The sequence below is a fragment of the Hydra vulgaris genome, chromosome 07 (assembly GCF_038396675.1).
Source record: "Hydra vulgaris chromosome 07, alternate assembly HydraT2T_AEP".
Classification (NCBI taxonomy): domain Eukaryota; kingdom Metazoa; phylum Cnidaria; class Hydrozoa; order Anthoathecata; family Hydridae; genus Hydra; species Hydra vulgaris.
Genome location: NC_088926.1, coordinates 29,669,964 through 29,697,500, shown reverse-complemented (window position 1 = coordinate 29,697,500; position 27,537 = coordinate 29,669,964). Strand labels below are relative to the sequence as shown.

General features: G+C 27.4%; 1 protein-coding gene and 1 long non-coding RNA gene across 3 annotated transcripts in view; both read right to left on the bottom strand.

Moving 5' to 3' along the window:
- LOC136082394 (fibroblast growth factor receptor-like) overlaps positions 1-8,361 on the bottom strand; it is a 24,944-nt gene extending 16,583 nt beyond the window's left edge. For both annotated transcript variants that reach the window (XM_065801583.1, XM_065801584.1), the window contains exon 1: positions 8,219-8,361. The gene's annotated coding sequence lies outside the window, so the exon portion shown is untranslated. The remainder of the gene's footprint in view (positions 1-8,218) is intronic.
- A 2,385-nt stretch (positions 8,362-10,746) lies between these two features.
- Positions 10,747-24,424, bottom strand: LOC136082395 (uncharacterized). The gene is made up of 5 exons (XR_010639658.1): positions 22,985-24,424; positions 21,117-21,241; positions 17,469-17,534; positions 13,351-13,479; positions 10,747-13,071 (listed from the first exon to the last, which is right to left on the bottom strand). It is a non-coding gene; the product is annotated as an uncharacterized LOC136082395 (long non-coding RNA).
- Between the last annotated feature and the right edge of the window lie 3,113 nt (positions 24,425-27,537).

The window sequence follows — 27,537 nt, the reverse complement described above, 5'->3', positions numbered from 1 at the left end:
AGAAAAATCTCGCGAGAAGTAGAACGAGACTTAAATATTACATTATTTTCTAAATTAAAAATTATTATAATTTAGAAAATCCTTAATAATTTTTTTTTTTAATTAATTAATAATTTGATTCCGTGATTTTAATAAATCTAATTAAAAATTCAATTTGTTTTTGATAAAAACAAATTAAATTTTTAATTAAATTTTTAATTAGATTTTTAAATTAGATTTCTAAAAAAAAATCTAATTAACAAATTTTTATTAGATTTTAAATATTTTTAATTAGACTTTAAATACAAAAATTTTTTGTATAAAATGGTGCACTTTCGACTTAATTTCATTAGTTTAGTGGAATTTAACTTGACACATATTGTTAATATTGAAAAGAAATATTCTTGCCTCATTTCAACGATCAAGAAATTGTTTGACATTGCAAACCCTTAACTGAGCCTTCATCACAGAACAACATATTCAAGAAAGCTTTCAATTCGGTCAAGAGAAGTTCAAGCTGGAATGAAGAGCATAAACGGAGATTACGCCAAATCTAAAAAGTGCTGCATTTACTTCTGACCTTTAGACTTCTAGAGCTCAGGACAGCTACATCTCTTGGACTTTACATGCTATTGACGAAAATTGGAGACTACATCACTGGGCACCCCATGTCCAACAGTTCCCAGGCAGACACACAGGTATCTTAATTTAAGGAAAGCTGGATTCTTTCTTAGAAGAACTAAATTTGCCTGCTAATTTGCCAATGTACTGCGTGAACGACCTGGCAGTACATTGGCAAATTAGCAAATTTTTAGTCCAACAGAATCTTTGCCATCAAAAAAAAAAAAGTTAAAGAGGTTTTTAAAGGTTAAGAAAGCAAGATATACATGATCTAGTAAAAGCTGTCTGCAGGGTGCAACAATTTAATTGGACAATGGAGAAAATTTAACTCCCTTGAATAGTTCATTGGGCAATATTTCAACAGAGCTAACTATTTTAACAAACTAAAAAAATTTAATTGAAAAAATATTTGAGGGCAATATCATTTATCAAAACATTACTTTTCAAAATTTTAATAAAACTAATGAATCAGTGCAACACATTTATACCGATATAATGAGTTGTTGTTGTAACAAATGGTATTGATTTGCATTTTTTTTTTTTGTTGTTGTTGTTGTTATTCACCTCCTCAAGGCCAAGAAGGCCACTACAGATGAGGAGGCTACTTAATAGTGGTTATAACCCTCTCTTAACTCTATAACTCCGAAACACGAACCTCGACGAACAAGGCTGTTGCGCGGAGAAACAAGTTGGGCGCGGTACTACCAGGGACGTGGCGGGGATCGAACTTGGAACCTCTCGCTTATGAAGCGAGCGCCTTACCACTACACCACTACGGCATATACCACTACCGCACTACACCACTACCGCACTACACCACTACCGCATTTCAGAAATCTTAAGGTATCTCCTTTATTCTTTAATTTAAATTTTCTGTTAGACATTTCTTTTTAGCTGACGAACCCTGGGATTATACTTGATGATAAAGAAATAGCAGAAAGGGTGTCACATTTTTAAGATCTCTTAAAAAAAGGGGGATGTGATATAAATGAAATTTTTGTTGGTTGGATTGTTTCAAAAAGTTATATTTTTACAATGTAAAAAATTTGTTAGGTAAATATTATTTAAAAATGAGTAAAAAATTTTTTACAAGAGATATAACTATTGCAGAATGCATAAATGTATAAGACACATATGAGGGGACGACTGAATAAGTGCAAATTGGCATAAGTACAAACTGGCATAAGTGCAAACTTGCACATATTAACTTAAGTGCAAATTTTGCCAAATTTGTTCGACGCATTTATGCCAGTTCGCACTCGTTCCAGATTTTGCAATTGCTTTGCACTTATGACAGTTTGCACTTATGCAAATCTTTGCAAATTCTTTTTGCGCACTTATGCCAATTTGCACTTATGCAAACCCTATTTTGGATGCATGGTAAAATAAGAAAGATAAAATAAGTAAGCTTCCTGACACTATTGGGAAAAAAATCTGCTGACGCAAATTTTATTTTTAACCTTTCTGTATTGACAATATCAGAAAAAAAAAGTGATAGTGATAACTCTAATGTATAAATTTATTTTGCTTTAATTTTTTAAATAAAAATTTGTTCTGATTGAATTTATTGTTTAATTATTTAATGAAAACTCATTGAAATGCCCTTTAATGTTGTAAAAACGTAAAAGTCATAAAAATAAAATAAATTTGAATATGGTTTGGTGAAGTTGTAGTTGTTATTTTTTTAAATTGGAGATTTTAGCAACTACATTTTTTTAATGTTTGAATTATTATTGCAGAAATTTCAATTCAGAATCATTTAGTTTGCTGCTTTTATAAATATATATATATATATATATATATATATATATATATATATATATATATATATATATATATATGTATATATATATATATATATATATTTATAGTGAATTTATTATTTTTCATTTAATCATTTAATTTGCCGCTTTTATGTATATATATATATATATATATATATATATATATATATATATATATATATATATATATATATATATATATATATATATATATATATATATATATAGATATATTACGGTGATGACTTTTATACAATCTTGTTTCCCTGAATCATAATTTGATGAGCTTTCATTTATGATTAAATAAAATACTACATTCAAGGCAATTTGATAAAAAACACCTCACATACAAAATGATTTTAAGAATTTTATTTATTAGCTTCTTGTCCAAATTTTTGAAGTCAAAGTGCACAGATACAAAATTGAACACAAGATGTAGAGTCACATGCATACGACATTATATAGGATCATCTAATGCACAAGGAAGTCAAATAATCACGATAATGTCATTAGAGAGGATGAATCTCAGTGGGAGGTCCTTTTTGCGGCAGGAGTCATGTAATTCTTGCATAACATTGATGGCATGCTCGCAGCACTGGTTGCTTCGGCCAATGTTGATTGGAGAGTCATCTGTTTTTCAGTGGGTTTTTAAGAAATTGAGAGCTTTTGGGTAGTCATTCAGAGCTTCAGATAATTCTTCAAAATCTTCAACGAGGAACAAGTGACTGCTGAACCAATAGTCAGCCCATGAGTAAGAAATGAATGGACAGAGTTTACGCAACCTGATCTGGGTTTCTGGCATCAGAATAAATGCAAGAAGGGCTAGATAGGCATGAGTGTTCCAGCATGCATTGCCGATGTTTGGGATCAGTTTGAAATTCACGAAGGGGATCTCATTCCTCTCAGTTCAGTGACAGAAGACATGAGTGAGGTGGTAGAGAAACACCATGTCGTCTCTCCAGCTCCCTGTTTCCTTTATCTTAGTTTTACCATTGCTGAAGGATGCTTTCAATTTATTGTAATTGCTCATCAAATCCTGCACATAGATGTTTGGTGATTTAGTCGACCCATGGAGCTCTTTGTTCATGACAAGATAAAGAACGGGGTCTAGCACATGGTGTTGACAACTGATGAACTTGGATTTGGGGTGATCTTTCTCTTCGAACATTTGCTGCAGCAGAACAATAACGCCTATCTTCTCGCACGTTTGTTGTGTCAACAACAATCATGACAACTGATCCCCACAGGTTGTACTTCTCTAACACATCCTGGAGTACTTCTGCAATTCAAATTTTTGAATCGCAGAAATTTGTTTGAGCTTTCCCATCTTTTAATTTTAGCGCAGTCAACTTAATTCTTTAGATTCATTCTTGAAGACCATGGCCAGATATCAAAGCCCTTAATGTATTTGCTGTCGAAGTGTATGCTCCACTTCTTCAAATGAAGCGTGCTCACAAAGTGTTTCTTCACTTGAGCAGTTCTTGTGTAGATAGCCTTGTGGATTGCTGATTGACATAGGGTTAAGATTTCAATGCCCTCACCAGAAAGCTGGCGGCTTTCTGGTAAGGGTATTGGACACAGGGCAGAGGATGACAATGGCCAGCACACCACAGAGCAGAAGTGGTGTGCTGGCGATTCTCATCCTCTCAAGGACTGTCTGTACTGTTCTCGGATGAGTCCGAGCTACTTTCGGAAAAATCAGGTAGGGCTAAGCTAGTAAGTGTGGATACAGTCGCTTCCATTGCCCTCTTTCACTTAGATAGGTAGATAGTATCGGCACTAGCAGGTTTGCCAGTCAAATAACCAACGCGACAGTTTGTTCTCACCCTCTTTGCACAACCATTTGCCATTCATATTGGTAATGTCAAACAGTCCATTCAATGAATCAAAGTTTAATTTTTTTCTGCAGCGCTCATAGTCTTTCAAAAGTTTTGCAAGTTTTGCACAAATGGCTTGATCAGATACATGCGGGAAGTTCAACGTTTTGCTTCATAGGTCTTTAAGCTCTACAGTAATTAAACTGATCCTCACTCTCTGTTCTTTGGCAGTAGATTCAAGAAATTTGAAGCACCCTATGATGTGGTTTTTCAGAGGCATGCGACTCTGTTTGCTCAAGGGTGCTTTATAAATTGCCACATTGCCTCTTCTTGATGGGGCTTGAAACTGGAATAAGTTCTTACATATATGTAAGAAAATACTTAAAATAAAAATAAAATAAAAGCGCTACCGCTATGTTTGACATATAATTTAATAGAGGAAGTGAAACTCTATTATAGAGTACCTTAATTTTTTCTACAGGATGTTTATTACTCATTATATTCCAATTAACACAAAAAAGTTATTTGATAAGCTTGATTTTATTTTATTCATAAATTTAGACGCACAATCAAAAAAGTCTTATATTTTGTTAATTGATAGTTAATTAGTAGTTTTTTTCCCATATTTCTCATTAATAGGCCTAAATTAATTAATTTTGTCAAAAAACCTTATATAAATATGACTTACCTGAAATTAGTTAATCATTATTTAATAAATAAACAAAAGTTAAGTTAGTTTTGCACTAAAAAGACGCAAAAAATGGGCAAAAGACGTATCACTCAATGTGAAAGATGGCAAATTATTGATTATATCAAAGAAGGAACCAAAAGTAATAGAGAAATTGCCAGGTTAATTGGAGTTTCTGAAAAATGCATTCGGACAATGAAGCAAAACTTTTTTCGCACTGGTGGTGCTAGCGAGAAAACAAGGCCAGGTAGACCCTTGTCAACCACCAGAAAAGACGATAGTGCCCTTTTTAGAGCTGTCAGAGCTAATCTAAGAATTAGTTACAAAGAATTGACAACAGGATTCAAAACAACGCGAAATACATCTATTTCTCAAAGCACAGTCCGCCGAATACTTAACAAATACAAGATTGGAGTCTACTGCTTTGAAGAAACCGCTCCTGCGTCCATATGATAAACAAAGGAGACTAAAATGGTGTCGTGAAAGAAGATATTGGACAATAGAACAATGGAAAAACATTATGTGGAGTGATAAGAGTAACTTTGAGCTTATCAATCGCAAATCTAACATAACAGTCAAAAAAATGGCTAACGAAAAATACGCCAGGTACATTAGACCGACTGTACAAAGTGGAGGAGGCTTGATAGGAATCTGGTCATGCTTCAATTACAAAGGTCTTGTATGTGCCAAATATACCACGAAGAATCAACTCCAGAATATACATTGAAGTACTGGAAAACAACCTTATACCATCAGTTGACCTGCTTATGCTTAATGATAAACCATGGAAACTTCAACAAGATGGCACTACTGCACATACTGCATACTATACAAAGGAGTGGCTCAACAATAATAATATTAGGACAATACCGTGGTCTCCATACTCACCTGATTTGAACCGGATTGAACACATTTGGCCTTTGACTGTTTTCGGCTAAGGTTTAAATTTTCACACTTGGCCAGCTGAAGGACGTCCTTAAGGAGACCTGGTATAGGGTCCTAGAAGCGATGTGCAAAAATCTTGTTGAGTCTATGCCTAAAAGAGTTCTTTGTTGTATTAAAGCAAAAGGCAAATACACAAAATATTGATTGGTTCATAAATTACGCCTCCTAATGTATCTGTGTCTAAATTTACGAATAATTTTTTTGTCTTATTTTTTTGTAAATATTTTTTAAATTTTGGATTTTATATGTATTTATCGAATAAATCGAAAAAAACTAAACCGAAACCTTTTTTGCTATTGTTTTTTCATTAAAAAACTAAAAATTTCTGTTCTCAAATATGAGTGCGTCTAAATTTATGAAAACCACTATATATACATATACATAAACAATAAAACTTTTGACATTAAATAGTTAAAGAAGTAAAGAACAATGCGCAAAAAAAAAACACATGTTATTGAATATAGGATAGCATAAATCAATCAACATTATTCAAGTTCTTAGAAATACTATAGAAACTTACTGTTAAATACAAAATTACTTTGTTAATTAAAATTAAAGCTACATTTGATATTTTTAAATATTAAAAGGAAACAATCATTTAAAATCTCTAAATGATAAACTGATAATTTTTAGGACTTTTGATTTACTGATAAGAAAAATCATTGTTACTTATTATAGATTTAGTTAAGGACAAGACAAAAGATAGGCTTATTAGAGTAATTAGATAGATAGAAGATTAGATAGATAGATAGAAGTTTAGACATAAGGCTTAATAGAGTTATATTAAAAAGTTGTCTTAAAGTGTAAAATACTTGCAAAAAAGAAGAAAGCAAAATAAATAAAGCTGATAATTTATTTGAAAAAGTGTCAAATGAAAGATTTGAATAACAAACATTTGATACCAACATCATTTTCAAACAAAAAGAAAAACTTTTCAAAAATGTATTTTTTACAAAATTTTATTTATTTCAGTTTTAGCTTTAAAAAAATGAGATTTGGTAAAGTAACTGTACAAAAATCAGGAGAAAAAATTAGGAAATCAGGAAATCATAATATATTTTTAATCTGTGGTTTATCAAGCCAAAGAAATCTTAGATAAATGATATATGAACTTTATTTCTCAATAAGATCCACATTGGCAAAACTCCTAAAATTTTTATAACCCAACTGTTTTTGAAAACAAGGTTTTTATTACCAAATAATATTTTTTTTCCATAACTTGATACCAACTAAACCCCTAAATATCTATAAGCCTTTACCATCTCAGCTAGCACATCAGAAGAAAAAGTCTTGCTTCACTGAGATTTAATAAACAATACAGGTTAGGAAGCTTACTCATTCATCTTAGTAACTGTAAATCATCTCCACCTTTGTTTATATACAATATTTTCACTTTAACATGTTTGTTCCATTCAAATCTTTCATTTGACACTTTTTCAAATAAATTATCAGTTTTATTTATTTTGCTTTCTTCTTTTTTGCAAGTATTTTACACTTTAAGACAATTTTTTAATATTACTCTATTAAGCCTTATATCTAGTCTTCTATCTATCTATCTATCTATCTATCTAATCTTTTATCTAATTACTCTAATAAGCCTATCTTTTGTCTTGTCCTTAACTAAATCCATCATAAGTAACAATGCTTTTTCTTGTCAGATTAAGTTATGCATACAGCTTGTTTACGTTTGTTTAGCTATTCAACACAAGGCCTTTCCATTTATTTTGAGTTTTTTCTTCATATGTTATAAGATTTCATTTTTCTCTTTATTTTATATTTTCCTAATTTTGATTTTAAAATAATGGTTTCTTGAGCTTCCTAAATACCTAGCACAAACACTTTTTTAGAGGTTTTTAATTGGTTTTGAACATTTTTATTTAAGTTGCAAAATTCTAACATGGTTTCTCCTTAAGAACATCTTATGTTGAATTTTTTTTAAGTATGCAGTCCCTTAATGTTTATTACGGCCTCCAAATACAGTCTCATTTTTTGCAACATTTCTTAAAATCCTAGAATTTATGTTTGAAAACGAAATAGCATACATAATAAATAACAATGTTGCATAGCAAAAATTGTTTTTGTCTTTGGCATGCTTAAAAAAAGTGTACTTTGTATCAACTATGTGGTACTTTTGGTGTTAAGTGATAAACAAGCTTATTTATTTTTTATTCTGTTCTTTAGCAATATTTTTTATGCCTCAAATGCAAATTAAACATGTTGTATAACATAAATATTACACTCTTTAAAAAAATACAAAAATATAAGTAATAATAAAAAAGTAAGACACAAAATACACATAACAACATACAAAACACTCGTTAATGATAAAGTAGAAAAAATAACTAAAAATAAAACATACCTACATTATAGAACATTATAGTTACCTTTTAAAAGTTTTACCGCAACATTAACACAAGATGCTTTGGTATCACGAAAAACTATTTCAGTTTTAGCGGCATAATAAGTTTTAGCAAGAATATTTGAACTAATCTTTGCTATAAAGACATTACCAAATGCTCCTTCCCCTATTTTTTTATCAAGACTTGGTTGGTTGGAGAAATTTCCCATTTGTCAACTGGCAATTTTTCATAACCCATATAGTTTCTAAAATAATAAACTTTACAATCTTTATAGTTATTATTAATTTTACAAAATATTATTTATTTAAAAAGTTTTTGATTTAATGTTGATAAAAACTAAAATGCCAATGAATTATTATATCAAAATTTTAAGATAAAAAAAAGCTATAATAAAATTAATAACAATACAAAAATTATTTGTAAAGATTTTTTAAAAAGTTTTAAAAAAATTTAGGAATTTAAACTCTTAATCTCTTTTTGGCAAGAGTAGTTCTCATTGAAAAAGGTTAAATGGGGTAACACTAACACATCTTGAAAAAACTTTTTTTTTTAAGCTGTGTTAAACCAAATTTGGTATGCAATATTTCTATGTGTTTACCAATGATATTGCTGCCATAAACTGATGAAGAATTTGATTAGTTTTCTAATATAACTGATGGATAATTTTTTTTTGGGTTTTAACTGTCAATGTTGCCTCTTTATAAGGAAACATTGACAGTAGTAGCTGCAAATATTAAAGTTACATTATGAGGGGTAACATTATTATTGGAATTTTGAAAAACAAAATAGAGAAAATATTTTTAATATATATTAGCACCTACATTTTCATTTTAAAAATAAGCAGCATTGAAAAGTTGTAAAATTGCAATGAAAATGTAATATTACATTATTTTTTGAAAGATATCAATTGGCTTCAGTTCTGATGGTGTCTACTTAAAAATATAAAAAAGTATGGTAACTTATGGTTAAAAGTTTTCTCTTTAAGTATTGTCAAACTATTTTGTTCTACATTACATTAATGACTCAATATTTGATTACGACGAAATCCCGCAGTGATGTAATTTTTGTTGGATTTCTTTGTTACAAATTTTTTAGTGTTTGGTTTAATTTAGGAAACAACAAGAAAATTTTTTACATCTTCAAGTTTTGATATTTTGTTCTTACTAATATTATGCTACATTGTTGGGTGTGGACTTTAACTTTTTGCAAGTGTCAGTGTTTAGATCTGTTGACATTTGATGTATTGGTACATTTTTTTTCAGAGTTATATTTTTAATTTAGGGTTTGCTTGCTTGATTTTATTTCATGTTATTGTGAAAGATTCGTCAGATGTAAGACATTCTGCCAACTTTTGCTTGATTCTTGGCCCATGGGGTGACTTAGCATTCCTGTCAATGTTACCCCAAAACTGAAATATGCATTTAAAAAAAAAAAGCTTAATATTTAGAAACAACATCATAAAAACGCAAGTAAAATGATATTATAGTATGGTTTTATTTTTCTTTGGACTAAAACTAGAAATTAGTTTAATTAATGCCCTCGTATTATATTGTTATTTACACTTACTATTATGTGGATAAAAATAGTTATATTTTTTCATTTAACATCTGGCTACAAAATCTATTAAAAATAATTTAAACAATAATTAACAGGTGACTGGTAAAAATATTTAATCTAATACATGTCAATGCTACCCACAGCCCAAGGTACCTTATACATGTCAAAGTACCTTATGCGCGATACCTTATACAACTATTGTAAAAAATTACAAATATTAACTTTGATCTTTGCACAACCTCTCTCCAAGATAAACTTTTTCTGTCTTTCACTAACATACACAAAATTGAAAATAGGCATACAATACAAGCACATAAAAGTTGAAAGTTTGATCAATCCATCTTACTTTTAGATATGATTCAAGCTCATTGAAACCATTTCATTAAAAAAAATTTTTTTGTAATTATTTTATAAAAAAGGTTCAAGTTCCAAATCTTATATACTCTATATACTTCTTCAAAAATACAATGTTTAAAAAAACTACTATTTAGGTTTGAAAAAAAAACTTTTAAATGTACACTTAAAAACTTTTTAGATGTGCACTTTATTGTATTTAAGGTATACTTGTATATTTTTTGGACTGTTATTACTGCTCATAAATGATTTTAATAACAAAAAAGGAAACACAAAAAAAGAAATAATTGCATTAAAAGTTCAATAAATAACAAAATTATTTAGGATATAAAGAACAACAAAATAAAATCCAAAGTTTCTATTTTTCAAAATTTTCAAATAAATTTTTACTAATAATATTAATATTAATAATAATAATAATAATAATAATAACAATAATAATAACAACAATAATAATAATAAATGCATTAAAAATTTACTCACTCTAAACTGTATATATCAGGATTGAGAACTGTTTCTTGGAGATTTAATTTTGTCTTTCGAATCCATAGTGCAATAACAACAACTATAATAAGTACTATAACAGATCCAAGAGTCGAACCAATGATTGCAGATATTTGAGATGTGTTTTCTAGAAAAAAAAGAAAAAAAAAAATCAAGGTAACTGATTGAAATTATTGAAGTTATCTTGTAACTATTATATAACTAAATATAAAACTAATACATTGATAAATTGTTGTTAATATTATTACTAATTAATTACCCCATATAGGATTTGAATATCTCTTGTTTTCTATATCTCCAAAAACTTTTTAAACAAAAGCTTTGAATTTCACAAGTTTAAAAAAATGAATACTGTTATATAAAAAAAAAATGCCAAAGTTCTTAATGATTTGAAAAACTTGTCCTAAATCCTTGCTTTATAAAGTATGTACACAAATAAAGTCTTCATAAAGTATGCACTAAGGTACATACTTTATGAATGCCCCTTCGTCACAAAAAATAATTATATATCAAAACGTAAGTTCTGTATTTCGTTGAACCAGATAAGTTGAGTGAACTATGATCTGCTTCAAACTAATAAATTATTCACAGAACCTTGAAAAAAAATGCAAGAGTCAATTTAAACTGCACACTGAACTAAAGGAAAAATGACAGTATATGCCGATAGAGGTGAAAAAGACTTTTTGCAGCCAGTTATTTATAAAAAAGTTTTAACTCAAGTACAAGTAAAAATAAAAACTCCCGAGATCAACTCTAAAAATAAAATTCTGTCAGAATATTAGAAAAAAAAGTAACGTTTACTTCATGGTAACATACAAGCACATAACCCCATTATAAAAATTTGTCAACCATGGAAGAAGACTAAATGATAATAAGAAACAATAAGTAAATAATAATAAAAAATGTTCAGAGAAAAGCTTCAATCCCTATCTTGACTGTAATAGCCTTAGGGTGATGGTTAACATTAAAAAAAAAAAAGTTTAAAAAAATTTTAAAAACACTTTTAAAGCACAATAATTCACAACTTTAATAGCAAAAAAAAAATTCAATTGCTCTAAAATTTAAAACTTTATTTAATAAAATAAAATTTTAAATTAATTTTAAAAAACTGCGTTATTTTTAGGAACTTTTTAAATTAGGTACTCTAAAAATGGTTTGACTCATGTTTAGACAACAAAGCAACTATGATCTTTACTTTATTTGATGCAATTAACAATGTAGCTCTGACAAACTACAGTTTTTGTTAATTTTGATTAGATGATTTAACCTAAAAGAACTGCATATATTTTTATTGATTTATTTTATTTCAACCAAGAATTAAATTAAAAGTTCTGTTTTTTCACAAGAAAACAATGATGAAAATGGCAAAAACTTTAATATTTAATATTAATACTTCAAATTAAATTTGAAATTAAACATTTAATGTTTAATATTTCTACTTCACAGAAAGTAGCACTGTCAAAACCCGTGCAAATGTAAAAACAAAGATAAAAACAAAGCTAAAGTAATGATGATTACAAAAAAAAAAAATAATAATAATAAATTTTTCATCCTTCAAAAACAAGTTTTAGTTAAATATGTACAAATTTTAGATTCAAAATGACTCACCGACAAAGCTTGCATTATCTTGACCTAATTTCCACCCAATATCACACATGCAAAAATAACTTCCATTAGTATTTTGACACACTTCATTAATCAAAGTGCACGGTGGTGGGAGAATAGTACATTCATTGATTTTTTTTTTTTTTTTTTTTTTAGATTATTCATCTCCCCAAGGCCCGAGGGGGGCCAATACAGTCGAGTTTAGTTGTTATTCGTGGTACAACCCTCTCTCAACTCTTTAACTCCGAAACACGAACCTTGCCAAGCCGAGCAAGGCCACTGCGCGGAGAAACTAAGTTGAGCGCGGTACTTCCAGGGACGTGGTGGGAGTCGAACTCCAAACCTCTCGCTTAGAAAGCGAGCGCTCTTACCACTACACCACTACCGCATGTATATCTTTATAAATAAATAAAATTTTAAGTAGTATTTCTATTGAAAAACTAAAAATGTATCAAGATTATAAATATTTAAAATCAAACTTTTTAGTTTTTTTTGTTCGTTTATTATTCATTATTTTATGCATTTTGAAAGACCTTCAAAATTATTGCATTTCAAATTTTAAAATGATTATAAATAAAATCTTCAAAAAAAGAAATCATTATATTTTTCGAGTAGAGTCAGTACACTCATCAATATCTAAAAAAAAAACACTCAGTAAAAACATAAATAATAAAGCTATAAAAGCAAAATTGGGTTAGCTAATGGTTTTTTGATAAACAACTTACCAACACAACTTGCATTATCTTGACCTATTTTCCATCCACTTTGACATGTGCACAAATAACTGCCATTAAAATTTTGACATACTCCATTATTCCAAGAACATAAAAGTGGCAAGAAAGTGCATTCATTGACATCTTTAGAAATGTATTATAAGGGTATAAAGGTATTTTTCATTTGCTTATTAAAATTAAAATAAACTTAGATTAATATAAACAAAGTTATAAAACAATTTTATTTTAAAACTAAAACTAAATATGCATTTAACAAAATTAACTATTATTATCATTACAATTCTTCATTTTAAGAAAATTTGAGAGATAACAACATTTCAAATTTGAAAAATATTAGAAGTAGAAACTAAAAAAATATTGTAAAATATGTGCATTAAATGTTTTAAACAACAAGCCACACACCAACACAGCTGGCACCATCTTTACCCAACCTCCATCCTTTTTCACACTTGCACAAATAAGATCTAAATGTATTTTCACATATAGAATTTGTCCAAGGACATCGACTTGTATTATTGCATTCATCAATGTCTTTAACAAACAAAAATTTCAAACATTAATAACTTAACAGTAATATTAGATAATAACTTAATACAATATACAGTTAATACAATATAATATATACTTAATACAATATATATACTTAATACAATATAAAGTTAATAACTTAGTCAGTAATTAAATTAATTTAAAATTTTAGCACCTATGCAATAATATACAGTTCTACAACTTTATTTGAACACTTCTCCGGCACAGGCTACAGAGATAAATCATTTTTGAACAAGCAGGCAAATAATTTCTTAATTCGGGAATACTTATTTTTTAATTCTACACATTCTAATTACTAACTCTGAAACAGTTGGTGTGAGTATTAAAGGTTCCAAATTGTTACCATAGATACAATCCAGTTTACACATTCTAATTACCATTCTACATTTTTATTACCAACTCTGGAACTGTTGGTAGGGTTGTGTAAGTAATAAAGGTTCAAAATTGTTACCATAGACACAATCCAGTCTATGTAGTCCAACATAGGTTTAATTTTCATTTTAAGAACGTAAAGATATCAAGACCCAATTGATTAGTCACTGGTCAATTATATAACCATTTATTAGACAATAGTTAGAGAGGTCAAAGAAATCTCAAAGTTTATAAAAGTAGCAAGTAGCAATGGTGTAGTGGTGTAATGGTAGAGCGGTTCTTTCATAAGTGAGAGGTTCCGAGTTTGATCCCCACTACATCCCTTGTAGTACCATGCTCTACTTGTTTCTCCACGCAGCGGCCTTGTTTGTCACAGTTCATGTTTTGGAGTTATAGAGTTGAGAGAGGGTTACAACTGCAACTAAGTAGCCTCCTGGTCTGTAGTGGCCTTCTCGGCCTTAAGGAGATGAATTAACAAAAGAAAAAAAAAAAGTTTATAAAAACAAGGTTAAGTCAAGAAGTCAATAAATAGCTTAAAAAGTACAAAAAACAGTTTTGAAAAAAACTCTTTTAGAACTGTGACAAGAATGCTGTCTATACTATAAACTTTAAAAAAGTTTAAGCCAGAAATAACTTTAGAAAAGCAGAGCAGTGATTTGGATATCAAGATATGGCTTAAGTTGTTTCTCTAGAATTGCAGGAATAGATCAAGAGAGGAATAAGAGAAAAAGTTTTTTAAAAGTAGTTTTTCTTAGGAGATAAAAAATGAAAAAATGTGTGTAAAAAATAAAATGTAAGATTTTCCTTTGTTACAATAATAGTATAGAATATTTTCCGATAGTTGTTGGAAATTCTGAGATAGAACATAAGATTTAATTATCTGAAAATGATAGACCTTATTGTATTAAGTTTTTCTCAAAAGGGTTTGTTGTCATAATCCAACTTTTTTTGTTCCCGGTGAAAATGATATACAAAGGTATTAAAGTTAAAAAAAGCTACTGCACAAAAAGGATAAAAATTGAAACCAACTAGAAGAAGCTTTTATGCCAGATTGAATATGGGATTCTAAATGAGGGGCAATTTTAGGTAAAGACAAAAGACACCAGCCGAAGAACAATCACAAAAAAAATTACATAAAGAATCTTAATCAACCTTAACTTAGCAGTAAAAAGTGCAATGATTATGATGCAGATGAAGTATGAAATAAAAGTTTTAGTAAGATAATAGCATGGTATGAACCATCAAAAAAGAAATGACAAACAAGACGAGCACAAACTAGAGTAAGAGACAGGACACAAATCCAGACTATCCATTTTTTACCTTGAGAATTGCAATTTTCACAAACTGCAATTCTCAAGGTTTTGCCCTAAGTTGCAATTCTCACAAATTGTAATTCTCACGGTCTTATGATTATTTCAAAATTTTCCACACAAATTTTAAAAATTTTCAGAAATCTTTTAAAAATTTAAATATTATAGTATTAAAAAAACAATCTTAAATATTTTTAAAAACCAAATTAAGAAAAAGGACTTTTTTTAAGATTTTTACATTTTTTATTCAGGTTTTGGTATAAACCTCAAGTAATTTTTATTAAATCTCTGAGTTTTTTTAAAAAACGCAAGGTCTGAAAATCAAAAAGAAATGGTATTTTTTGGGTTGTCTGAAAATAAAATAAAATTACTAATTCAAGTTTACTTGGGATTATTGAAAATGAGTAACAATGTTAACCATTGAGCTAATGACAAAATATTTCAACTTAAGTGCCGGTAGTTTCAGTAACACTAAAGTCAAATCCTGTAGTGAGTTGAGCATTGTAATCACTAATAGCAACAGTATTACAAGTTAGATAAAGAAAAAGAGGAATCACTTTGATCAAAAACAATATCAGAGACTTGGGACAAAAAAGAACAATAACAAAGAAAAAAAAGAGAAAGTCAATAAGTGAAGTGGTGCTGAACAAAAGTACATATAAAAATGCATTGTAAACAGAGTTGGACCTGCTCTTGCAACCAACCTCCAACCATTATCACATCATTGTAATTTTGCTTTTCTTTCTCTATTCTATAAGTACTATAATGGGCACTGCTCTAAAGAGCTAGCGCCTCTTGTGCCATCTACTAAAATTCATTCTCGTGTTACTTGTCATTCAATCATCCTTTACTGTGACTGTTCCTAAGTACTTCAAAAATTCTAATTTGTTTTTTCCCTCAAACATCAGTTCTCTGGATTTTGCTTCCTTGATCTTGCTTTTCTGATTCATACAATTTGCAAGTCGTCTGTCAATCGTAATCTTGCTCTATAAACTTCATCTTTTCTTTTCCAGTAACTTCCAACTTAAATAGTGGTTGCTTGCAGCCTTGCTGGAAGTAAAAATGTTAAAAAAAAAAAAAAGATCAAAGAACAGTCAAATAAATAGCCAGAGGATTCAAAGCTGATTTCCTAACAAAAGGATAAGTTGATATGTAAGTCAAAATTTGAAAATCAAAGGATAATAACCATTAATAGTTAGAATGAAACTGTCGATTTTAAGTCTCAAAATGAGTAAGCTGGTCTGGCAAACTTTGTAAAAAGTAGATACCTTTAATAATACCTACTAATGTAAAATTTAAATATACCTTAAATAAAAATTAAAAAAAAAAAAAAATTAAAGTTTAAAACAGCTGCATAATAGAGGTTAATGGCGTAAGGCAACGAACAGGGTCAATACAGACATCTCTAAAAATACCTACTTATGAAGAAATTAATAGGTAGCTTGGAATAACTAAATACAGTTAAACAATCGAAAAAATTCTTTAAAGTTAACAACAGCTACATAATAGGAATTCAAGGCAATAAACAGGGTTAAAAAAACAAAATATTGTAAGTTGCTGTTCAAGTATGTTTCTTTTTAAAATCAAATTTATTCACAAAGAATCATTTGGATATCAAAAAGTATTTGGTTGTGAGAGGCATAGTATTAGGGTTGTTTTGGCTAAAAATGTCTTGGATTGTAGACCGTTTCCTCTTCATTCAATGACAGGATGGATGGCAGTACTAAAAAAAGCCTTTAAAAAATCAACTTCAATAGTACATTTTTGCTTGATGTTAAGGCAGAGACAGATAGGGCAAACTGAAAGTGAAGTATTTAAAATACTTATTAAGTTTCCATTATTTAAATTTTGCTTTTAATTAATTAGGGAAAAGCCACAATCATTAGAACATAAAACCAGCAAAAACTAATTTATTATTTAACATATAATTAATGAATTAGTAGGGTGCTAATTCTAATAATTTCCCAATTAATTCAAAAACACTTACATAAAAATAACATTGAATAACTCTTTATGGTACTGTGCTGAATTGTGTTGGTGAAGCACAATTCAGGTTCAAAAAAAAAACACATACGCAAAAGATACAATCATAGGTTTTCAATAATTATTATACTTGATTACCTGATCAAAAAAGTATTTAGTGCAATCAAGTTATTATCCTTGTATTTGCTGTTGGCATTGTAATACAAACTTATAAAAAAACTAAATATAGGCGAGTGTTTACATGTTTAAATATATATATATATATATATATATATATAACAACTATTTCATATTTTACAATTTTACCTTCTAGAGCTGCATCAGCAGAGATAACATTTACTTCATAACGACAAGAGCATTCAAAAAAAAAAACTAAAACGATAATTAAAAAAAGTAAATTAGACTTAAGCAGGTAAATTTATCAATAAAAAGTGAAAATTTCAAAAAAATTATAATTTTTATCCTTTTCCAGATTTAATGAATCAAAACATTCAAAGCAAACACTAAAACATTTTGAGAAAGTTTATCCATGCTATAGAATAAATATTTTCGCACTAATTTTCTAACTTTAATAAAGTAGAACAAAATAAAAGACTATTTAAAAAATATTATTTTTTGGCAATATTATTTACAAAATGCATAATATTCAATGTTTTATTATACATTCTTTTGTTATATAAAAATAAAGGTAAGCAATTTTTAGTATAAATACTTGAGATTTTTAGTATAATATAAATTGTATTTGTAAGAAGAGAAAGTAATGTGGCATCAGTGAGCATATTTAGCTGATTGAGCAAATGACTTTTATTATGGAAATATCAAGCATAGATCTAAAGTCAGGCTTGGCCAGGAAGGCATGCAAATACTATTTGATTTTGAAAACTTGACCATGGGCGTTAACATGGTTTAAAAATTTGTATACATTTTAAAAACATGCTGAAAAAATCTTAACTTAAATATGAAGAAACTTTGATAAAAACTTATCCTTAAAGAAGCAAATAAATCTTTGCAAAAAAAAAAAGAAAACGAAAGATAAAATAAAAATAACTTAACTAAAACTAAAATAAAAAAACTAAAACTAAAACTTGACTAAAATAAATTATAAACAATTAAGATTCTCTAGATTACATTTGGAATAAATAACTTCTTTTATCTTTACTAATGTTTTTATAATATAATATTATGCAAAACCCTTTTTAAATAAAGTAACAACTTACATAGAATGATTGTTTAATACCAAACAATTGTTTAATGCCAGTAAATGTGCACATTTAAGAGTTAAAAAAAAAATTCTTAACAGTTCTTCACAGTAACATAAACGAAATAAAAATAATTAAGTTTATTGAAAAAGTTGATATAATTTGTTTTTATTTAAAGACATTTATTATAAAAAATACATATATAAATATAAAAAAATATATATATTGTTAATCATTATTTTTATAAAAAATTATTAGCAGTGATTTGTTACTTTATTTAAATGTGTTTTAATAATATAAAAACATGAGTAAAGATCATAGATATTTAATTAAAACGGCTTTCAAAAAAAGTTTTTTTTTTCTTCTCAACAAAATCATTCTTTTTTTTGTGTGAATTAACTTTAATGATTCTTATATAAAGTTTATTAAAGAGACCATCACTGTTTAAAGTCATCGGTTATAATATTAAATCTTTTTTATAATTTTTACTTTTTTATTTTACTTATATAAAAAAATCTTATATAATTAATATAAATAAAAAATAATAAAACTTCCAATGATACTTTAAATAAAATAATTAGCTACTTTATTTAAATGTACATTATCACAAACTTCTTTCTTTGATTAGCTGTATGGGAAAACTATACCTAAGACCACTTCTAATGATTTACATACTTCAATAGTGAGATTTGAGACTTTGTAGGGACTCATTACTTCCATTTTTTTAAGGATCAAGAAAGATTACATTTTTTTAAATAGTCGATTTCCAAGGTATTTTTAATATGAAATTGGTTGTAAATGCTTAATAAGAATTAAGACAATTCAAGAGATTTTGAAAGCTTCTGAGAAATAAAATTTAACTTTTGTGCCAATATTGATTAGTTTCAATAATTTACAATTATTTGTGCCATACACATTGATTATCAACAACTTATTAACAGCTTTTTTGGAACTGCTGCTTGTTATTACTATTATTAAATACGAATAATAATAAAATAGTAATAGAAGCTTTTTGATTAAATTTTGATGGACATGGACGATTGTGCAACAAGAATATTCTCAAATGGCAATAAACAGAATAAATTTGTTTATCTTCATGCAACACAAACTTGTCAGCCTCAGATGAAAAGTAGGAAACATTAATTAAAACTAAAAAAACTTATAGAGTGAATATACAAAATTAGACAGATGTCTCGAAAGAAACCAAGATTATAAAGGCGAGCCAATCAATTATATTGCTATTAAAAATGCTAAAACTTTTTTCTATATGTAGCCTAATATTGAACTCTTGTTCAATTTAACTAAAAAAATAATGTAACATAGCAGGTCATAACTTTCTAAGAGAATTAAATCAAATTTAGATGTTATTCTAATACAATGAAATATAAGGAAATGTATTCTCAAAGAAGAAAAGATTTTCATAGAGTCCGAATGAAGTTATTACTGTTTACAATTTCAGTGGAATTCTAGTCATTATTTTGTTGTTTAGTATTATATATTTATATATACACTTGTGGGCAGGAAAGAGGTGCAATTGCAAATTATTCTTGACCATATCTATTTTTTTTTTGTGACAACTTGACCACGACTTTTTAGATTTTTGAAAACGTTTTATAAAATATGCTGAAATAAAGTGAGAAATTGCTTTGAACAATTGTGTACTATAAGAAATTTTTTTTTTTAAATATCAAAAGATATTATATAGTTAAAAAGTGTATTTTTTACAATGAATGTAAATGTTTTTAAAACAATTTGTACAATTATCTTTATAAGCAACAACATAAACAGTTGTTTTAATAAACTTTCAGTTTAATACATAAATTTAATAGTAGAAAACATAACAAAGTTATTTTTTATACAATATTTATTATTATTATTATTGTACGAATTAAAAGTAATATATGTAAAATTTTTTTCTCTCATATTGCTGAAATTATTAATAAAATGTAACTTTATTCAACTTAATATAAAATAATCTGACTCTGCCCAATAAAAATCTAAAAACTTAAACCTAAATTTAGACTTGATTAGAATAGTTTAAACAGTAGTTTCATTTCTTAACCTTCTTTGCAAACTTTCTAATGAAGTGTTTTTACTCTAAGCTAAACGCTTTTAAAAAAAGGTTTATTATGCTATTAAACAAATTATCATAAAACATGAAATACTTGCTAATGACATGAGCTTTGAAGTGAAGGGGCTTTTCAGCTGTTTTTAAAATGTTAAAAAGCCACAATCAATTCTTTTTATGACTTTTATATCAGTTTTTTCTATTTTAGAAAAAATTTACAAGCAATACCAAAATACGCAGGATTCATCTCTGACTTAAAATACAATACAATCTAATCAAAACATTGTTATTTTGTAACTGATGTCATTATTAAAATATTTTTTAAAATTAGTTTCTTACTATTTATAAATACTTGAGTCAATATAACCAAATGTCACAAATATAGGTTGATTAATTAAACCAACTAAAATTTGTTATAAACCAATAATAAACTAATAGCAAACTTTACACTGTATCAATTACTAGTTTTTATTTTGTTTACTTGATACTTTTATTATAATTGAGATAATTAAACAAAGCTTAATATTTTAAATATTTTAATTGACATAATTAAATAGAGCTTATCAGCTTAACTTCTAATCCATTACTATAAAAGAAGATAAAAGAAAAAAACAAAAATAAACAAACTTTTTTTTAATTAAAAAAATAATTTATTTAAAATATAATTTAATAAAAAAAAAAACTTACACGAAATACAATAAAGTCTTTATATTGAACAAATGTCAGAATTTCATCTAATGTAACAAAACTGTAATTGTTTAATGGTATAGATCTGGAGTAAATTGTCTCTTTTATGTGCGCATAAGAAATTGCTATGAAAACAAAATTATTTTTTTGGTCAATTAGGGGTGAAGATTCTCATGAAAAAGTGTTAATATAAAAATATATTGTTAATATAAAAAAATATAAGAAAAGTTGTACATATAAAAACTTATTGATTTTTAAAAAGAAATCTGTTTGTAGCATACATAACAGCTAACATAAACTCCAAATAACCTTTATCATAAGATTACTGAAACTTGAGCTGTATTTAATGATTCATTAAGTTTTCAAATATGTAAAAAAATGTTTGTAAAAATGATTTAACCATTTATGTTCTAAACTTTAACAGATTATTTGAAAGCATTTAATTAATACCAACTAAATTTTTGAATAAAATCATTATTCAATCAACATTCATTTTAAAAGAATTTAAGAAATGTCAAGGGAAGAGCACTATTTCACTATAAAACTTAAAGTTTTGTATTTTTGTAATATTGATAATATTTTATATTAAAACTATTACTTTGAAATAAAATTGTCACTTTATAATAACAGTATTAGTATTTTTCGAAACAATTTATATAGTTTATAGTTTCTATTAAAATAATAAACAAAAATAAAATGAAAAATCCTCATAAAAGGTTTTTTAAAACAAATATGTTATTTTAATAAACACAACATCTTAAACTTTGAAAAAAGAACATTAAATACAAGCAAATTACTGTATGATGATATAATTATAAATAGATTTAATAGTGACAGAAAAAAATAAACAGCGTTATTTTGCACTTTAATGAAAGTAAATTTCTTTAAAATAGTGCTGCATTTATAGAATATCAACAACGGAAAAAATAATGTAACAACTCATTGAAATTTTGAATAAAGCAGTATTGGTTAGGAAAGCTCTCCTAAAACAAACATGGCAAGTCATGCCAGCTGCTCCTCTAAACAGTTTCTTACAAAAGCTTTTAGTTTTTGCACAAGCTATCTGTTTCTTCATTAAAAAAAAAATACTAAATAAATACAAAATTTGTTTTTATACTTATTACAAACATATATTTGTAATGTTAATATTACAAGAATGTATGTATGTTAAGCAACATTTATTGCGCCATGAAAAAATTCTTTAGACAAGTATTGTCTTTGAGTTTTCATACTAACTATCCGTTTTTTTATAAACAACATTAATTATTTAATATAAAATTTGACAAAGAGCAATAAAAGTTTTTCTGCTTAAAAAAAAAAAGTTTTATATTTTCTTATTGTAATAGAATGCAGGCATTTTGAAAATTATTACAGCAATTCCACAACAAAAAAAAATAATTTATTAAAGTAATTAATATATAAAATATTAAATTCATTACAAAAAAAAATAAATTATTATGCAACAGTTTAGAGTGTAATAATTTTATTTTTCATCAGTTAGTTTTCATTATCAGTTTTCATTATCAGTTTTCACCACTAGTTTTGATCAGTTTAGTTTTCATAAGTTTATATTTTATTGATATAATTTAGAGTGTAATAATTTATTATTTATCAGTTACTCTATTTTGATCAAATAAATTTGCATTTAAATTGGCACTCTTTTTAAATTTTTGTTGTTGTTGCAACAACCGTGCCTTTTAAGAAGCATTGCAGTTTATTATACAATAAATTTTTTTTTATAAATATGACTTTGTGTCATTTTTATAAAAAAAAAGGCCTGCAACCTTACAACAGCTTTTGATATACTTTGACAATTCTAACAATTAAAAAATAAATAAAAAAATCACTAAAAAACAAAATCTAATTACCACAAAGAACACTGACAAAGCAATTGCTATAAAAGGAATTGAACTTGTACGAAATGGAAAATGCGTCACTATACAGAAACAATCAGCATAAAAAAGCATTGCATTAAGTCTACAAATTATGTGAAAATGATTATTGTTTATTCATGCATGGGGTGGATGTAATACTTTCTTTGCAGTCCTATGTCCTGAAAGTCAGGCAGATGCTGTCTACTTTAATGAAAGAGAAGAGAGTGGCTAAGTGTTCCATTCTTTTAGCATCAATAAAACATGAAGCTGCCGGTAAATTTGTTTTTTCAGCGATGAGAAAATTTTTACTGTGGACGTCAAAGTGAACAGAAGAATTGACAGATGGTTGGCTCAAGACCCAGAAGATGTCCCAGTGATTGGTCAGACAAAATTTCCAGCCTCTGTCCATGTCTTTATGTCTGTTTCCAGCAAAGGCTATGTCACGCCACCACACTTCTTCCTGAAGGGCCAAAATGTCAACAAAGAAGTCTACTTGGAACTTCTGATTAAAGTGGTGAAACCTTGGATGGACAAGTGTTCAAATGGTAGGCCATATGTGTTGCAGCAAGACTCAGCTCCTGCTCATACCTCCAATTTGGTTCAGGGTTGGCTTGAAGAGAATCTTCCTATGTTCTGTTCGAACAACTTTAGTCCTCCAAACTCACCAGATCTCAATCCATTGGGCTATTATGTCAGAGGCACTTTGGAACGTGAGACCAATAAATCAAGTCACAACACTGTTGAATCTCTAAAGCGAGCAAATACAACTGCAGCTGCCAACATGTTGGCCGATGAGGTGGAGCACGCCTGCTCCAGGTTCAGGAAGCGTATCGAGCAAGTCATTAAAGGTAAAGGCAGCTGGATTGAGTGAAATGAAAGCTCTTATATGTGTACATTACTGTTTAAAATATCAGAAATATTGCTTTGAAACTAATACTTTTATTGTAATTTTTATTTTATGTCAAAAAAGTCCAGATTTCAAGCATCCACCCTGAGGATCAGCAAATAAGACTACAACTGTTAATTTTACTTTCAAAACAACTTTCTTAAATACTTGTTTTTTAATAAACAGCTAAAGTTTAACGTAGCACCCAAAAAAATTCCTAATTATTTTTTCAGCTAAAGTTTCATTTGATTTAGGATCCAGCACCAATTTACATTATTGATATTAAGCGAAATAACTGGAGCAATATCCATCTGGATTAATCTGATTTTCGAGAACTTCTCTTTAAAGTAAGGTGGACTTGAACTTTTATAACTTTTTTTTCCCAAAATGGATTTTGGATATGTTAAAGTTGATAAAATTACATTAAGAATGGTATCAAACTCATTTTTATCCAAATGTTGTCCAGTTCTGACTCTAATTTGATTCTAACAGCCTTGGCAAAATTATCAAAACAAAATACTCTATTTATGGTATACAATCACCATTACTAATCATAAATAATTTCTGACTGAGAATGTCTACGCAAAAAGTAAGTTATGTAAGTAATTAAACAAATAGTATAAAATATTGTTTGACAAAGAATTTTTTTAGATCATTATGCATTTTATAAGTCTAGGTTATTTTATAATGTTAAGGTGTATTAATTAACTTAACCAAAAATGAAAAAATGTTTATTTTAAAATTGCTGAACAACACTGGATTGTTAACTGCGTTATAGCAATCAGTTTATAAATGCATTTAAATAACCTTTGAAAATGTCTCAAAATGGTAAATGCTGATTTAAGTTGCTAACAGTAAACATATCATATATCAAAAGTTAATATTGACACAAGTATATTGATCGCTAGTATAAAAATCTAGAATAACCACTATATACATAAATATGTTAAAAAATAAGTTGAAAACTATCGCATTAACAAGTTACTATTGTCTCAGTGTCAATCCATTAGAATGATAAACTTTCAACCATTTAAATCAGATACATCAAAGTCCTTCAAAAAACTTTTCATTCTAAACATTTCCAGCGCTAGTAAAGTATGCTAATCTTATTGTTTTTCACAAACTTGTTCACAGAAAGTAGACTATTACTATCATCATTACTACAACTATTATCAGTACTTTTTGTTTCTTTTTTTATTTATTTTTTATTATTAAACCTTGCAAATTATGATTTCTACATGTTTGTTTTAATGTATGTTCTATGTGCTTTAATCTATTTGTTTACGGTCCATATGTTTCAATGTAAGTCTTTGCTTATTATTACTTATATTATGTTTAAAAATTATTGTCACACCTTTCATCAGATTTCTGCATTAGTGACACCATTCTAATAAATCATTAACTATTATAAACAATTTTATGCTCATAACTACCAATATCATATTAGTTATTATTATTACTATTTTTTCATTGTAATTATTGTAAACATACTTATTATTACTATTACTATAATTTGTATTAGTTTTTTTTTATCTTATATTATTATAATATATTATTATTATTACTATTATTATTGTTATTATTAGTATAATCAAAACTATTGTAAAAATGATTTACGGAAAATAAATAACTTGTTGTTGTTGTTATGTAAATTTACAGTCATACATATATTTATGTTTATATATATATACATATTTGTATATACACATTTATGCTAACCAGGGGCTATTCTAGACCCTTTTTGACAGTATTTAACATTTTTGGTTAACATTTGGGTGCCACCCAAATTCAGACATAAAGGACTTTTTTTTAATTTTTTTACATTTTCATGGCAAATATTGTTTTGTTTTTTTTTGGGAAAAAGGCCTACCTAAGCAATGTTTTCACAATATTACCTTACAACAGGCACTGGAACGGGAGTACCACTGCCCAAAATACTTTCCCAGAATAGCCTTTACTAATATACATATTTGATTATAAGATTTTAGTATTTACAAAAAAAATCTTTTTGAAACAAGAACAAAAAGATTTTTTGAACTTTTATTTTAGTTATGCAAAGGTATAAAAAAATTTTGTAAATTAAAAGCATAATAAAAGTTAAAAAGTATTTAATAAATGAAAACCTTCTTACTCATATTAATTGAGCGATGTGCATAAAAAACTAATGATAACCTAAAATTTAAATTGATTTTGGGTAGTTTTGTCCAATATTGATTAATCATTACAATCACTCCTTCATCTATAGATTCCCAAAAGCCTAAAAAAATGTCTTTAACTTTAACAAATAAAATTAAAAAATAAAAATTATTAATTTAAAAAATATTCTGTTAAAATTTAAAACAATATTTAATTCAATTTCATTGAAAAGAATTGAGAAAACCTTATGCTTTTAAACATTAAGTTATTTTATAGTTATTGACATATTAACATTGTCACATAGTACAGGGTTCCAACAGAAAATTAAAATCAAATTTCCAAAATTTTTTTGGAGTAAACCACTATTTTTCCAGGATATTAGCCAAAAAATTCCAGGACTTTTCCAAAAAAAATTCCAAAAAAAAAATATTTATAATATAATAATAAATAATAATAATAGTCCAGGACTTACCATGATAAAAAAAGTTAGAAAAATAAACTATTTTTATTTAAAAAGATAATAAATAGTAACTTTATTATCATAAAAAACTTACTAAAATTCATATAAATATACATTTAAGTTGTTGGTACCTTTCTAATAAACACAGAACCCAAACGATAAAATATTATTTGAAAATAAACTTCATTTCAGGACTTTTTTTTTAAATATAGAAAATGAAAAATTTAGCAAATGGCATTTTTATTGTAACAATAATATGATATCATGATTAAATAATGTCAGATTTAAAATAGTGGCTAGGTCATTTTTAGCTTCTTTTCAATAAAATCTAACTTATCAATTTCCTTCTGCTTTGCTTTACATAACTTTTTTTGTTTATTTGAAAATCCATATGTGGTCACATACCCAGCCTTTGTTCAACCACATTAAAATATCTTTACAGTATTGCTATCAAGAAACATTTTTCTGAACTGTTCTCAAGAATTTGATGAAGTTTTCATAGGATACCTCGAGTAAACAGTATTCAAAACCCAGCGTATTTAGCTTTAAATGTCAACAATTTGCTTGTAAATTTTAAATAAGACATCAGCATTAAATAAGCAAACCAGCATAAAAATTTTTATAACTCGCTCAGTTGAAACATTTCAAGATGTGTTGATTGTGCCGATAAGGTCAGTGATGTTTTTACAGTGGGCAACAGTGTGATCTGAACCAGTTTCACCTTTTGCATCAGCAGCCTTTATATTTGAGTGGGTAAAAAAATCACTCAGTTTTCGACCAGCAGCCAGAAAATGTTTGTTGAAATTCGGCTCAACAAGCTTTGTGCCTGAAAGCTGGTTTACTACTCTTGCCAATTTCATCATTCCCACATTAGATAAAGCTGTGTTGAGCTGAACATTGACCATGTCTTGTGACTTCAAAGCAGGAGAGATGGTTTTTTGTATAGCTCCGCTTGGCCCTGTAATTTCAAATTGGCTTATGAAACATTTTTCCAATTACTAAAATATTGAGGAGAAAAATGCTTCTTGAATAAAGATATTTGTCATGTCAATGTAACATTACTTG